This window comes from Carcharhinus amblyrhynchos, chromosome 11 (genome assembly GCF_965287045.1).
Source record: "Carcharhinus amblyrhynchos chromosome 11, sCarAmb.v2.hapA, whole genome shotgun sequence".
NCBI classification, from domain to species: domain Eukaryota; kingdom Metazoa; phylum Chordata; class Chondrichthyes; order Carcharhiniformes; family Carcharhinidae; genus Carcharhinus; species Carcharhinus amblyrhynchos.
The window spans coordinates 74,891,100-74,903,785 of NC_137334.1; positions in this window are offsets into that span (position 1 = coordinate 74,891,100).

The window sequence follows — 12,686 nt, forward strand, 5'->3', positions numbered from 1 at the left end:
GCACAAAACAAGCACTGCATTCTAAATCAGACCAGGGCCATACTTCTCCATACCAGGAGCATGAATGCAAAAAAAAACATGCCTGAGGTTGCAACATCTTTTTTTAAAAATTAGGAGAGAGGACCCAGAGAAGCGACAGCCAATTCCTTCTGTAAGAGGATTTTAAATCAGTAAGATGGTGCTTATCGTTAGAGATTCTCAATTCAGTCTGGAACTGAACCTGGCAACAGCTGTAATTTTTCATCTAAATGGATAAAACTTGATGAAGTGTTAGATAATACAAATAAAATGTTGAACTCAGAATTCGGAACTCTGGAAGGAGGCCAAACAATTAAAAAAAATAAAGATTTCAGCGTAAGAATCGTCAGGATTCGTGAGGTCCTTCAAACATCGTAATTATTAAAAAATAAACACATTATGAAGAGGTATCAAGTTTTGATTTCTGCTAATTGAAACTTTGCAATTGGTGGGTAATGCTGGCTGTCAATCAGTGTGAGCCATGGACCGATAATATCATTTTTTGTCAGCCATATGCTTCGAACTCTCCACCTCATCAGAGGCATAAAACCACAGGCTCATGCAGATTGATGACATTCCTATACATCTTCCCGTGAGTGTCGGTTAAATTAAAAACGTAATGTCAATAGATCGTCAGCATCTCTATAACGAGCATTGAAAGTTCAAAACTGGCAAGGTTTTTTTCAGTGGTTCGTAAGCGCAGAGTGCAACCTTTTCCTCCGGGCTTTTCTCTCCTTTGTCATTGTTACAAAATATGATGCATTATAAAAAGGAAGGTGGAAGTGAATTCATCCCATCTTAGCTCATTTATCAAGAAAAACCCGGTGGTTCCCTCATTAGTGAGCCTGATACATAAGCAGTTCTAGCCTTTCCATCTCCACTACAAACACCAAAGTCTGTTTAATGCAGTGACCATTCATTGCGTGATGAAGAGTTTCCTGACACCTTTCTTAATTTTTCTTTTTGTAATCTTGAATCTATGTCCCTTTGTCCTGGTACAATGATTTAATTTGAGGTCCTATCTTCTTTTTATCTTCTTTTTTTATCCCTGTATGGTTATCTTAAGCATCTTTTATCAAATTTGCAAAGTCCAAGGCTCAGTTTTTCACCACAATGGAGAGAGAATCTCTCCGTTATGGTGAGAATAACAGAATGCTGAAAATGCCAAGTCTTGCCTCAGACATGGCACTTTACATTTTTGCAGGGGTGGGATTAGGGGATAGGGGTGTTACACCATCCACGTTTTGTAGCGTCAACTGTTTGTTGACTTAAACAAAGCTTCTTTCCTGCTGCTGTTAGACTTTTGATTAGAGTTACCTTGCATTAGGGGCAGCACAGTAGTTAGCACTGTGGCTTCACAGCTCCAGGGACCTGGGTTCGATTCCCAGCTTAGGTCACTGTCTGTGTGGAGTTTGCACGTTCTCCCCGTGTCTGCGGGAGTTTCCTCCGGGTGCTCCGGTTTCCTCCCACAGTCCAAAGGTGTGCAGGTTAGGTTGATTGGCCATTCGAAAATTGCCCCTTAATGTCATGAGATGTGTAGGTTAGAGGGATTAGTGGGTACATGTGTAGGGATATGGGGGTGGGACCTGGGTGGGATTGTGGTTAGTGCAGACTCTGTGGGCCAAATGGCCTCTTTCTGCACTAAAGGGTTTCTATGATTAAGTTGATCTTTCTCTCCACCCTTGGTATGACTATAATGCTACACTCTGAACTCTCTCGTTTCCTTCTCTATGAATGGTATGCTTTGTCTGTATACCGCGCAAGAAACAATACTTTTCACTGCATGTTAATACATGAGACAATAATAAATCAAATCAAATCAAATCAAACACAAGCATTAGCAATTAGTATTATTACTACTTGACTACTTATACTCTTTATCATTATTTGAGTGGCGGACTGTCAGTTCGTCATTTAATCTCCCTCACCTTCTAATTTACCCCTGACCTTCCCTTTTGCTCCTCCTAGCCCTCCCCAAATGTTCAACACCATGGGTGGGATATTCTGACCATGTCATCCCAAAACCAAAAACTCCTGCCTGAGTTCAACGGACCTTCCTACAGCACATCGCTCGCCTGCTAAAATTCCTGTGGTGGGCGGAGCAGGAAAATTTGCCCCTCTAAAACCCATCACATGCTCTGCTAGAGTGTCTATCAGACAATCGATGGGCCAAATGGCCTCTTCTGCACTGTTGGGATTCTATGATTTTATGATTTCTACCTCTTGTCAGTCCCAAAGAAAAGTCATATTAGGCTCAAAACGTTAACTCAGTTTCTCTCTTACAGATGCTGCCAGGCTTGTTCAGTTTTTTCCAATAGCTCCTGTTTTCAGTTCACCTGTATATATTACAATGCAGTAAATTCAGCATTTGATTGACAGCCTCAAATGGTCAGTAAGGGATTGGCAGTCTGATATGGGGACATAAATACAAATGATTGTTTTTCTGAAGGATTAATACTTGAGGGCATTTAAATGCACAGAATGGCATTTGTCAACGAGTGTTTGTTTTATATAGTGAAGTCTATAATAGATATTTTGGTCTAGATTTTCACCTTTGTGCAGACAGTAAAAGTCAGAAAGTTTCCCAGTTCAGTGGCTCACCTTGGGATAAAGTATTTGTAAATGTGTAGTTTCTGTTCTGGAGTGGGCTGTGAGGGGTAACAGGAGTTAGGTCTGCCTTCACTGCAAAGAGTTTGTGGGCAGCCACTGAGGCTGCTACATGTGGAGGAGGGTCGGTTAAAAGGCTCACCTCAGTGCTCTGCGTCTTCGTTCCAGTTACAGTAGGATCAGTTAAACAAAAAAAAGCTCTCCTGCCCTCATCCCTCACTCATGTGACTCTCACCCCTGTCACCCACACACACTCCATATGACCCATCCATGCCAATTCATGCCCTCTAATCCCCCACTCATTCCCATGGGCCCTCAAACCATCCATGCCAGTCTGTGTCCACCACACACTTCCTTGGTCCCTCATTGAACCTTATAATGACAATAGCATAAATAAGAAAGCTTTAAAAAGTAGACTTTTGTTCATAAAATTGAGCTCTGTAAAAGTGCCAATCATCAAGACCCTTTAAAGTATCAGTCACAGAAACAACAAGCACTTGAAAAATCTTTGTGTAAGTAAACAATGTGAGAGTTACAGAATAGGTCAGAGAGAAAGAACAATCAATCAAGCAATATTTTCCTGGAGCACAACTGTTTCACCAGAGTAATGGATGTTTGGGTTCTCAGCCAAGCCTCATTATGCATTCCTGTGCTCAAGTCTGTGAAGTAGGACTGTGAACAGGGAACAAAAGAGCTTAAATATGGCTTCATCTGACCTATATTCCACTGTTCTGCCTGGTTAGCTTTGCAAACCTTTGGTCTTGTTACATGTTGCTCCTTGGTGATTGGGCCAATTAAGTGTCAAGGCTGCTAAAACTTGTAAAGCTCTTTTCACATTTTAGCTATTTTGACAAAATGTTCTGTTCATTTTTCTTCCTATATAGCATTCATTAACTGGATCTGGACCTACACCCTATCTGGCATGAAAAGATTTGCAAACACTTCTGAATCAAGACCATGATGCCTTTATAACTTCAAAGCACAATGGAAATGAACCAATACAGTCTTACAAGATCTTTGTCCTGACTGTAAATTGTTGACAAAGATTGTGAAGCAAAGTAAAACCTTAAATTATAATCACTGTTCTGATTATAGCACCAGAAATATCATAGGGAGAGGAAATTCAACAAGGAACCTCAACATATTATATGTCAGCAAAATGGAACTCTCTCTCAGTCCCATTATCAAGCAGTGCCCATGTAGTTAGCCAACGAGATTAGCAGTAAAACGGCCTTTTAGGCAGCAAACGCATGTAACATTCCTGGGCAACTTGATTTTTTTTCCTTCATTTATGTTTTTAATATTCCCTCATCTAAATGGGCCAAGTGAGCTGGCAGTGAGACCTATCTCTGAATTCTAATAGATGAATATTTGTACAGTTAGTAGGAGCTAATGGGATCATTTTCATTCTGTTACAGCAAATCAACAGTTACAGAATTGCCATCTGTGGTTTTGGTAACCTGCATCAGATGTGAATTCTGTTACTGCAAGGTAGAGCAGCTTGTTTAATGATTCCTAATCTTTTTTTTAATTAAATCATTCAGTCAGCCTTACAAAATGTATCTGAAAGCAGCCGCAAATTGCTGTTCTGAAAGTAGCAGCAGGATATTTAACTGGCATAGGTTGCAACTTCGAATGTAACAAAAATAATGAAACCATTTTTATAAAATACACTGATTTATGTACCGGCCTACCTTCTTGTATGAATAATTAAGAAGTCACAGAAGATGTTAATTACTTACACTGATAAAAATAGTTAATCAATGTTAACAGAGAGGTACTGGGAGAAAGAAGTTATCCTATAAAATGCATATGCTGGCTTTTACTTTCCAAGCTGATATTAGCTCAGGGTTATGGTTTATCCCTAACCCTTAGTTGATGAGACTTGCAGTGCTTAATTGCTGAGATATCAGCACCAATTGAAAAAAAATGTATTATGATATACACTTGTAGACTTCTGAGACTCATCAGTTATTGGATGCATGAATTATACTAGGTGCAGATAACATTACCCAAGGTATGATTAACAAGTCCAAATTGAACCGAGTCTGGTTGGTTTGGGTGAAGAATTGTTTCAGGTGGATTTGCATTCAAGTTACAAAAAGGGTGTCCCTGGAAAATAGTACCTCCAAACACATGAACTCTTCTATCTATAAAGAGAAGGGCGGCAGGCAGATAGGAACACCATCATCTTCAAATTCCCCTCCAACTCACATACCGTCCTGGCTGAGACCAATATATTGTTGCCAGCTGTTGCCCAGTTAGTAGCTAATTCATCTCTGAGTTAGAAGGTTGTGGGTTCAAATCCCACTCTGTGGACTTCAGTGTAAACATTGAGGACAACATTTCAGTACAGTGAAGTGGTGTTGCCCTGTTTAAAGTTCCATCCTTTGAGTGAATCAATTTTTCAACTGATGCCCTTCCAGATTCCCTAGCACAATTTTGAGGAACAGGGGAGTTCTTCCTCATGTCTTGGCCCATATTTATCCCTGAACAGACATTGCTAAAACAGATTATCCGGTCATTTATCTCATTGCTGTTTGTGAGACGCAGCATGGTTCTGTAAATTACATTAATAAATATTGTTTTGGCTGTAAAGTGCTTTAGGACATGCCAAGGTTGTGAAAGGCATTATATAAATGTAAGTTCTTTCTTTATACTGCGGTTCCTTCATTGTTGCAGTGCCAAACTCTTGTGACTCCTTGCCTAACAGTGCTGTTAGAGTACCTTAGAAACGCTACAGAGCACGAGGAGGCCATTCGGCCCATTGAGCCTGCACCAACCCACCCAGTCCCACAACTCCACGTATTTAATCCCATTGACACTAAGGACTAATTTAACATGGCCAATCAACCTAACCCACATATCTTTGGCAGGAAACTTGAGCGAATGTACAAACTTCACACAGTTATCTGTGGCCAGAATTGAACTTGGAGCTGTGAGGCAGCAGCGCTAATCCCTGCACCACAGTGCCACCCTTAATCACACAAGCTTCAGAGGTTCAAGATAACGCTTGATGATCACCTTCTCAAGAGCAACCCAGGTCTGGGAAATAAAGTGCTGGCCTTTCCACACCTATTTTCTGTGAAGGAATGAAAAATAGACATATTGCTCTCTATTTCCTATACACGACGGCAGTGAGCGTGTCAAGATAGTCACTGCATGATCATTTTTAGATGGGTTTCTTAAGTTTGAAACTAAAATAACACAAATCTTTAATTTGTCTTCATAAAAATCGAATGCCTTCCCTGCTTTCAAAAAAATATGTTCATCTTGATGCGGATCTCCCTCCACCTGAAATTTCATTGCCTTTTCTCTTCTAGGTATTGACTGGCCTCCTGTGTATTTCCAAACTGTCCTGTCTAAATGCAAATAAACAGGGAAGATGGTGGCATGGTGGCACAGTGGATAACACTGCTGTCTCAACAGCATCAGGAACCCGGGTTCAATTCCCGGTTTGGGTCAGGGTCTGTGTGGAGTCTGCACGTTCGCCGTGTCTGCGTGGGTTTCCTCTGGGTGCTCTAGTTTCCTCCCACCTCAGATGTACTGGTTAGGATGCACTGGCCATGCTAAATTCTCTCTTAGCGGACCCAAACAGACGCCAGAATGTGGCGACTAGGGGATTTTCACAGTAACTGCATTGCAGTGTTAATGTAAGCCTACCTGTGACATTAATAAATAAAAATTAAATAAGTAATACAGTCAGCTCGACCGTAACAATAACTAGCTTAGGGTTATTGAAGCTCAGCAATTTCCTGACTTCCTCTATCCAACTTGGGATCAAAGATCCAGGCCTTAGTTTGAAAGAAGAGCAGAACTGGATGCTAAATATTCCTGGATTCCAGCTGATCAGGAAATATAGGGAGGGGGAGAAAGGATAACAATATCGATTGAGAAGAACATTTCAGGGCTGGAGAGAAAGGGTGTCATAGAATCCTACACAGCACAGAAGGATGCCATCCAGTTCATTGAGTTTGTACCAACCCTCTGAAAGAGCATTCCTCACAGGCCACGTCTCTCCCCATCACCCTATTCGCGTAACCCCATGCATTTAGCATGGCCAATCCACCTCAAGTGTTCAAAGATAGAATATGTTTCGTTAAACCTAAGAAACAACTGAGGCATCATTTCATTACATAGCGTATCGGCCAGCCACAGTGGGAAAGTTATAAAGGAACAAATCTGCAGAGACATTACAGGTTGTTGCGAAAACTGTAGCATCATTATAATGAGGGCCTTTAATTATTTTAATATTGACTGGGATAGTGAGCGTGTCAAGAGTAGAAAGTGTCTAGAGTTTCTGAAGTGTGTTCAGGACAACTTCATTTGCTAACAATTACACCAAGCATTGTGATAAGGTCAGAATTTTTAAAAAATCAGAACATTTGTTCTCTAAGATAATTTTAACACTGGCCTTGACATTCTGGACAGATCCTCAACGAGTTGATAATATGAAACTTGAGATCAATTTCCATCTACCCAACCACAGTTTGGTGCAATTATCAATTTAATTATTCTTCAAAGATTGTTTGAAGCTGATTTTTTTTGTTCAAAAAAAAGCACACTTTATGATGTGAGAGTGAGTCATCTTAAGCAGCGCACTGTATACAACACTCCGGTATGGGTAAACAGCAGGGGGTTCCGTACTCAAGAACCTTCTTCAAACTGGTTGGTGTTGCAGGGATGATCTTGAATGAAATTTTCTTTGGATTGAAATTAACCCAATTCAATTCATACAGACAAGCCCTTTATTCCTCATGTAAATGTTTCTTCGAAATTGCAAAAAGATACCTTTGTAAACTTCTTGCAAATCATGTACAGTTTTACTCTGCAGTCACCAAATTATAACAACCCAGGGGAATATTCAGTAATATTTTTTAACAGAGAGGATTGCAAATTGCCTTCAAGTGACTAGCCACTGCAGTGAAATAGCAAAACTCCTGGGAAGTCCCAGTAAAATCCTCTATATTACATAAAAATCAATGAAAAGTAATATAAGGCACATTTGAGTCGAAGGGATCAGGTGAGCCCAGAACAAAATATTACCCATAGAAGCAAAGTTCTCATAGTTTCTACTATCTGATTCCTGATTAAATAAATCCCTCATTGCTCATTCTTGATAAACAGTGGGCAGATAATAACAGCTTTGGTGAGATTCTCTGGCCACGTGCACAGCAAGACTGGAATGTTCCCACCCGAGCTCAACGATCCTTTAAATAGACCATCGCATTTTCTGTTTCGCCTGCTATGATTCCGATGGCAGGTGAGATGGAAGAATTTTGGTAGTGTTTTCAGAGCATGGCAAACTGGAAATAAAGCGGAATAAAAATGCAATTCTAAAGAATTCTTTTGCACACTTTCTTATCAGTAAATATTGCAGAAAGGAAAATCAAACATGATAAAAAACCAGCTATCGATTCACCGTTCACCTATCTTTCACCCAGTGAAAATACCTCTCATAGTCTTAGCAGAAAATGGCACTAGGTAATTTCACATATAAAATTTAGGTTGACTATGCAAAGACAAGGAACATGCCAAGGTAAGAAAAATTAACTGAGGAACGCCAACTTCAATGGGTAAGAGTGGATCTGACCCAGATAGGTTTGGCAGGCAGAACTAGATGACCACTCCATTGAACAATGGGCTGCCTTTTTTCAAAAAGAGGTAGTTCAGGCAAGGCTAAGCAATATTCTCATGGCGGGGAAAGGTCAGACAAACAAATCCAGACCTTCTTGGATGATAAAAAAATTAGAGATTAAGATGAAACAGAAAAAGTGTGCTCATGACAGATGGATGATACAATCAAGAACTTGGCTTAATATAGAGGTTTAGAGCGGAATTGAAAAAGCAAATAAGGGAAGTTATTCCAGAGTCCAGAACTAGGGGTTATTTTACCATCCCACCGACTACAGGAATTGTAGTAAGCGGGACATGGACCGTGCAAGTGTTCTTTGACTTCAGGCGGGATTTCCTGGCCTTAGGATGAGCACGTCTGGAAAATCCCACTCATAGTTTAAGAATAAGGAATAAACCTTTTAGAACTGAGGTAAGGAGAAATTTCTTCACCCAGAAGCATATAAATAGTAAAATGGTGGTAAAAGGAAGAGTGAAGATGATTAAGAACCAAAAGTGGGAGACATAGAGCATTGCTGAGGTATTAAATGAATGTGAGCACCTGTAAGAAAATACAAACGTATAAATTTGGAGCAGGAGAAGGCCATTCAGCCCTTTCAGCCATTCAATAAGATTATAGCTGATCTGAGTGTGGCCTCAACAGCACTTTCTTGCCATCCCTGATAACCTTTAATTCCCTGAATAGTCAAAAATCTGTCTACCTCTGTCTTAAAAATATTTAATAACATTCTCTGGGGAAGAGAGTTCCACAGATTCACAACCCTTTGAGAGGAAAAAAACCTCCTAATTTCTGTCTTAAATGGAAGTCCCTTCATGTTTAAACTTTGTTTTCTAGTTCTAACCTCATCCACAAGGGAAAACATCCTCTCATCATCCATTATGTCAAGTCCCCTCAGGATCTTATATGTTTCAATTAGATCATCGCTTGTTCTTCTCGAATCCAACAGTCTTCCCCAAAGAACATTAGGGAACCAGATGGATTTTTTCAACAATCAACAATGATTTCATGGTCATCAGTAGATTATTAATTCCAGATTCTTATTTTATTGAATACAAATTCCATTATCTGCTGTGGTTTGATTCAAACCTCAGACTCCAGAACGTTAGTTGAGTTTCGGGATTAACAGTCTAGTGATAATACCGTTAAACCATTGCCATTCTCTGTTTAGTTTTCAATCCATGGATATAACTGCGTGAACATAACAAGGTTGAGAAGAAACTTGATAGAGGCATTCAAAATCATGAGATGAGCAGAAAGGGGGAATCTATTTTCAATGCAGGAAGTCTAAGGAACCGACAAGCACAGATTTAAACTAACTGGAAAAAAGAAGTAATGAAGACATGAGGAAAATCTTTTTCATACATCGAGTGATTAGGATCTGAAATGCAGTGCCTGAGAGTAAGGTGGAAGCAGGCTCAATCGAGGCATTCACCAGGGAATTGGATTAATCCATGAAAAGGTAAAATGTACAGAGCAATGGGGAAAAAATCAGCGTGTGGCACAAAGTGAATCGTTCCTTCAGACAAACAGCATAGGCCAAAGGCCTCCTTCTGTGCTGTAACCAGTCTATGTTTTAATAGGAAGATGCATGGTTTTCAAAGAATATTTACCTCATAATTCCAAACAGTGCCATCCATTGTGCAAAGGCACGAAATGGGGGTGTGAGGAAGACAGGGAGGAAATATCAGGGGATGTGTCTATCTCCTCAAGCCAAACCGAGTGTCACGATCCAACCTAAAAGACGAGTGAGACTGTTGAGAACTGGAGGCCTCAATTTTTACTGTTTTGAAGTCAGCTCAGATCTTCACACCTGATTTATATTCCAAGTTTGGTGTTGGTGTGAAGTGGTTTCGGCACTGTTCCGATGCTAAACTCGAGTGTGAATGTATCATCACATGCTCTTTGAGAGCAGAAATTAATAGCGATATTCACAAAGCAAAGGAGTAGTACTTACTGGGGCAGTCCCAAAAGAAAGAGAGAAAGGTGACAAAAGTTGGTGATGGTAAAGGAATCAATAAATCAAATGCACTGTTCTGACAGAGACAAATGGTGGGGAAAATGGTCTTTCAGAAACTACACAGGAGTGAAAGCACTAAAGATATGTATTTAAGGGCAACAGAATATGTATATGGATCTTCATTACAGTTGACTGGTTAAACAGTAGTGATGTGAGGAATTCTATAATGTGGCAAGACCAAAAGTACATATAACACATATAATAGAATTTCATCCACTATTAAAATAGTTGACAGGGAGATGAAAAATAAGAAGTTATACACACAAGTTGTTCCTGTAAGATGAAATCTATGCTTATGATAACATTTTAAAGAATATATGTAAGATCCATTAAAGGGCATTTCAAAATATAAATATGGTTTGTTATTTTTAATTCACAATACTAAATTGCACCTTCAGTCAAGGTAAATATCCATTGGATGGGAACTGCATTTGAACGACACACAGGAACTGGAATTCCATTTACTGCCTACATTGAACTACTCCCAAGCTTTGTAAAAAGGTGTTTCAGAATTTCTGTTCCTGTGAATAGCACATTTTCCACAAAATTATGCTCCATTATCAGGAATATTCACAGATAAAAAATTTGCAATTAGAATGTCTGATACTGCTATCACTTTAAATTTGCTACAGTTTGCCAAATTGGTGGAATGCAAGTCACACAACATCCTGCGCAGGTAACTTATATATCAGCAACACCAAATGCTGCTGGCTTAATATAGCAGCTCCAGGGATGTGAATACCAGAAGGAAATACAAACGGAGGCAACAAATTTGTTTTCATTTTCAGTTTTGGTTCTGGAGATGGTCAAATGTAGAAATCGCTGTGAGTTTTTCCACTTCAAAATGCTCCGTCAAAGTAAGGAGCCTGTAAATCCAACATCATTGTTGGTGTCACAAGAGGCAAAGTGAGCTGATCTTCTTCCAACCCTGATGAGTCAGTGCAGATTTTGTTCTAGACCTCAGGTTCAGATCATTCTGAAATATTCAGAGATGGGCAGTTCTAACTCACAACGCCTGAGGTACACTTGGAGGAAACTCCTCAAGTGAGTACAATCCACAAAGCCTTTGGGAGTAGGAAACATGGTAAAGGGAAACTAGACATGAGAGATGTGCAGTTCGCCTACATCTAATCCTGCTTATGGGGAAAATGGCAGCCAGGTCAAAGAAATGGGAAAAAAAAGAAGGCAGCCAGGTCAAACTCTGAGACACTGAGCTGAATGTCCTCTTAAGGATGAGTTACAGCAAGGGGGAGAAGCTGCAGTTGGAGCAAAGGATGCCTGATACAGGCTGTATGCATTTTGTGGGAGAAGACTGAGAATAAGAAATTTTCAAGCAGTTTGAATTACTGGTTCAGATATCATCCCCCAAGACACAGTGTCTTCCACCTTCTTCCATCAAGAAAATTTACAAAAGTCTGAGGTCACGTACCAGCCGACTCAAGAATAGCTTCTTCCTTGTTACCATCAGATTTTTGAATGGACCTACCTTATATTATGGATCTTTCTCTACACCCCAGCTACGACTGTAACACTACATTCTGCACCCTCTCCTTTCTTCTCTGTGAACAATATGTTTTGTCTGTATAGCACACTTTTCACTGTATACATGTGACAATAATAAATCAAGTCAAATTAAAAAAAGGATTTTTAAAGAAATGGGACAAATGCAATGCAAGGTCCTACTTTTTAATAGCTCAGTCAAATTGAGAACTGTTCCCTCAGTCTGTGTGGCAGCCAATATAGTTCTAATTTTTAAAAAGAGTGATGAGGCAGAATGAGGTAACTATCGGTCATTAATTTTACCTCAGTATTAGGTAATGTTCTTGAATATATCATAAAGAATGTGCAATATGATCTCTTTGATAGAGATGTCACCATGGGTACTCAACACTATTTCTGGAAGTAAAAGGCTGTATCTTAATGATGTGATTAAAATTAATGCAGGAGGATAGCCCATGAGGCATTGTCTACTTGGACAATCAGAAACCTTTTATAAGATAGCTCACAAGTGGTTAACTCTACAAGATGGAATTTTGAGGAATTTGCGGCAATCAACTGCAATTGGCTCTATATCTGTGGATTGAAAGTCATTGTTAGTCTCGTTGAATGTGCTTGGAGAATGGTTAGCATCAATGCTCTACAAAGACTGATGTTAGGACCTTGGCTCTTTAATACCTTCATTGATATCTGAGGCATAATTATTAAATGATCCACAGGTCTTCAGATGAAGTGAAGGTTTGCTTTTCAACACTGCAGTCTTGGATAAAACTCTTCCAAACTGAATAAATTAGTGAGGTACATTATAGATTCAATATCCAAGGATCCATAAAATCCCTACGGTGCAAAGGAGGCCATTTGGCCCAATGAGTCTGCACTGGCCACAATCCCACCCAGGCCTATTCCTGCAAC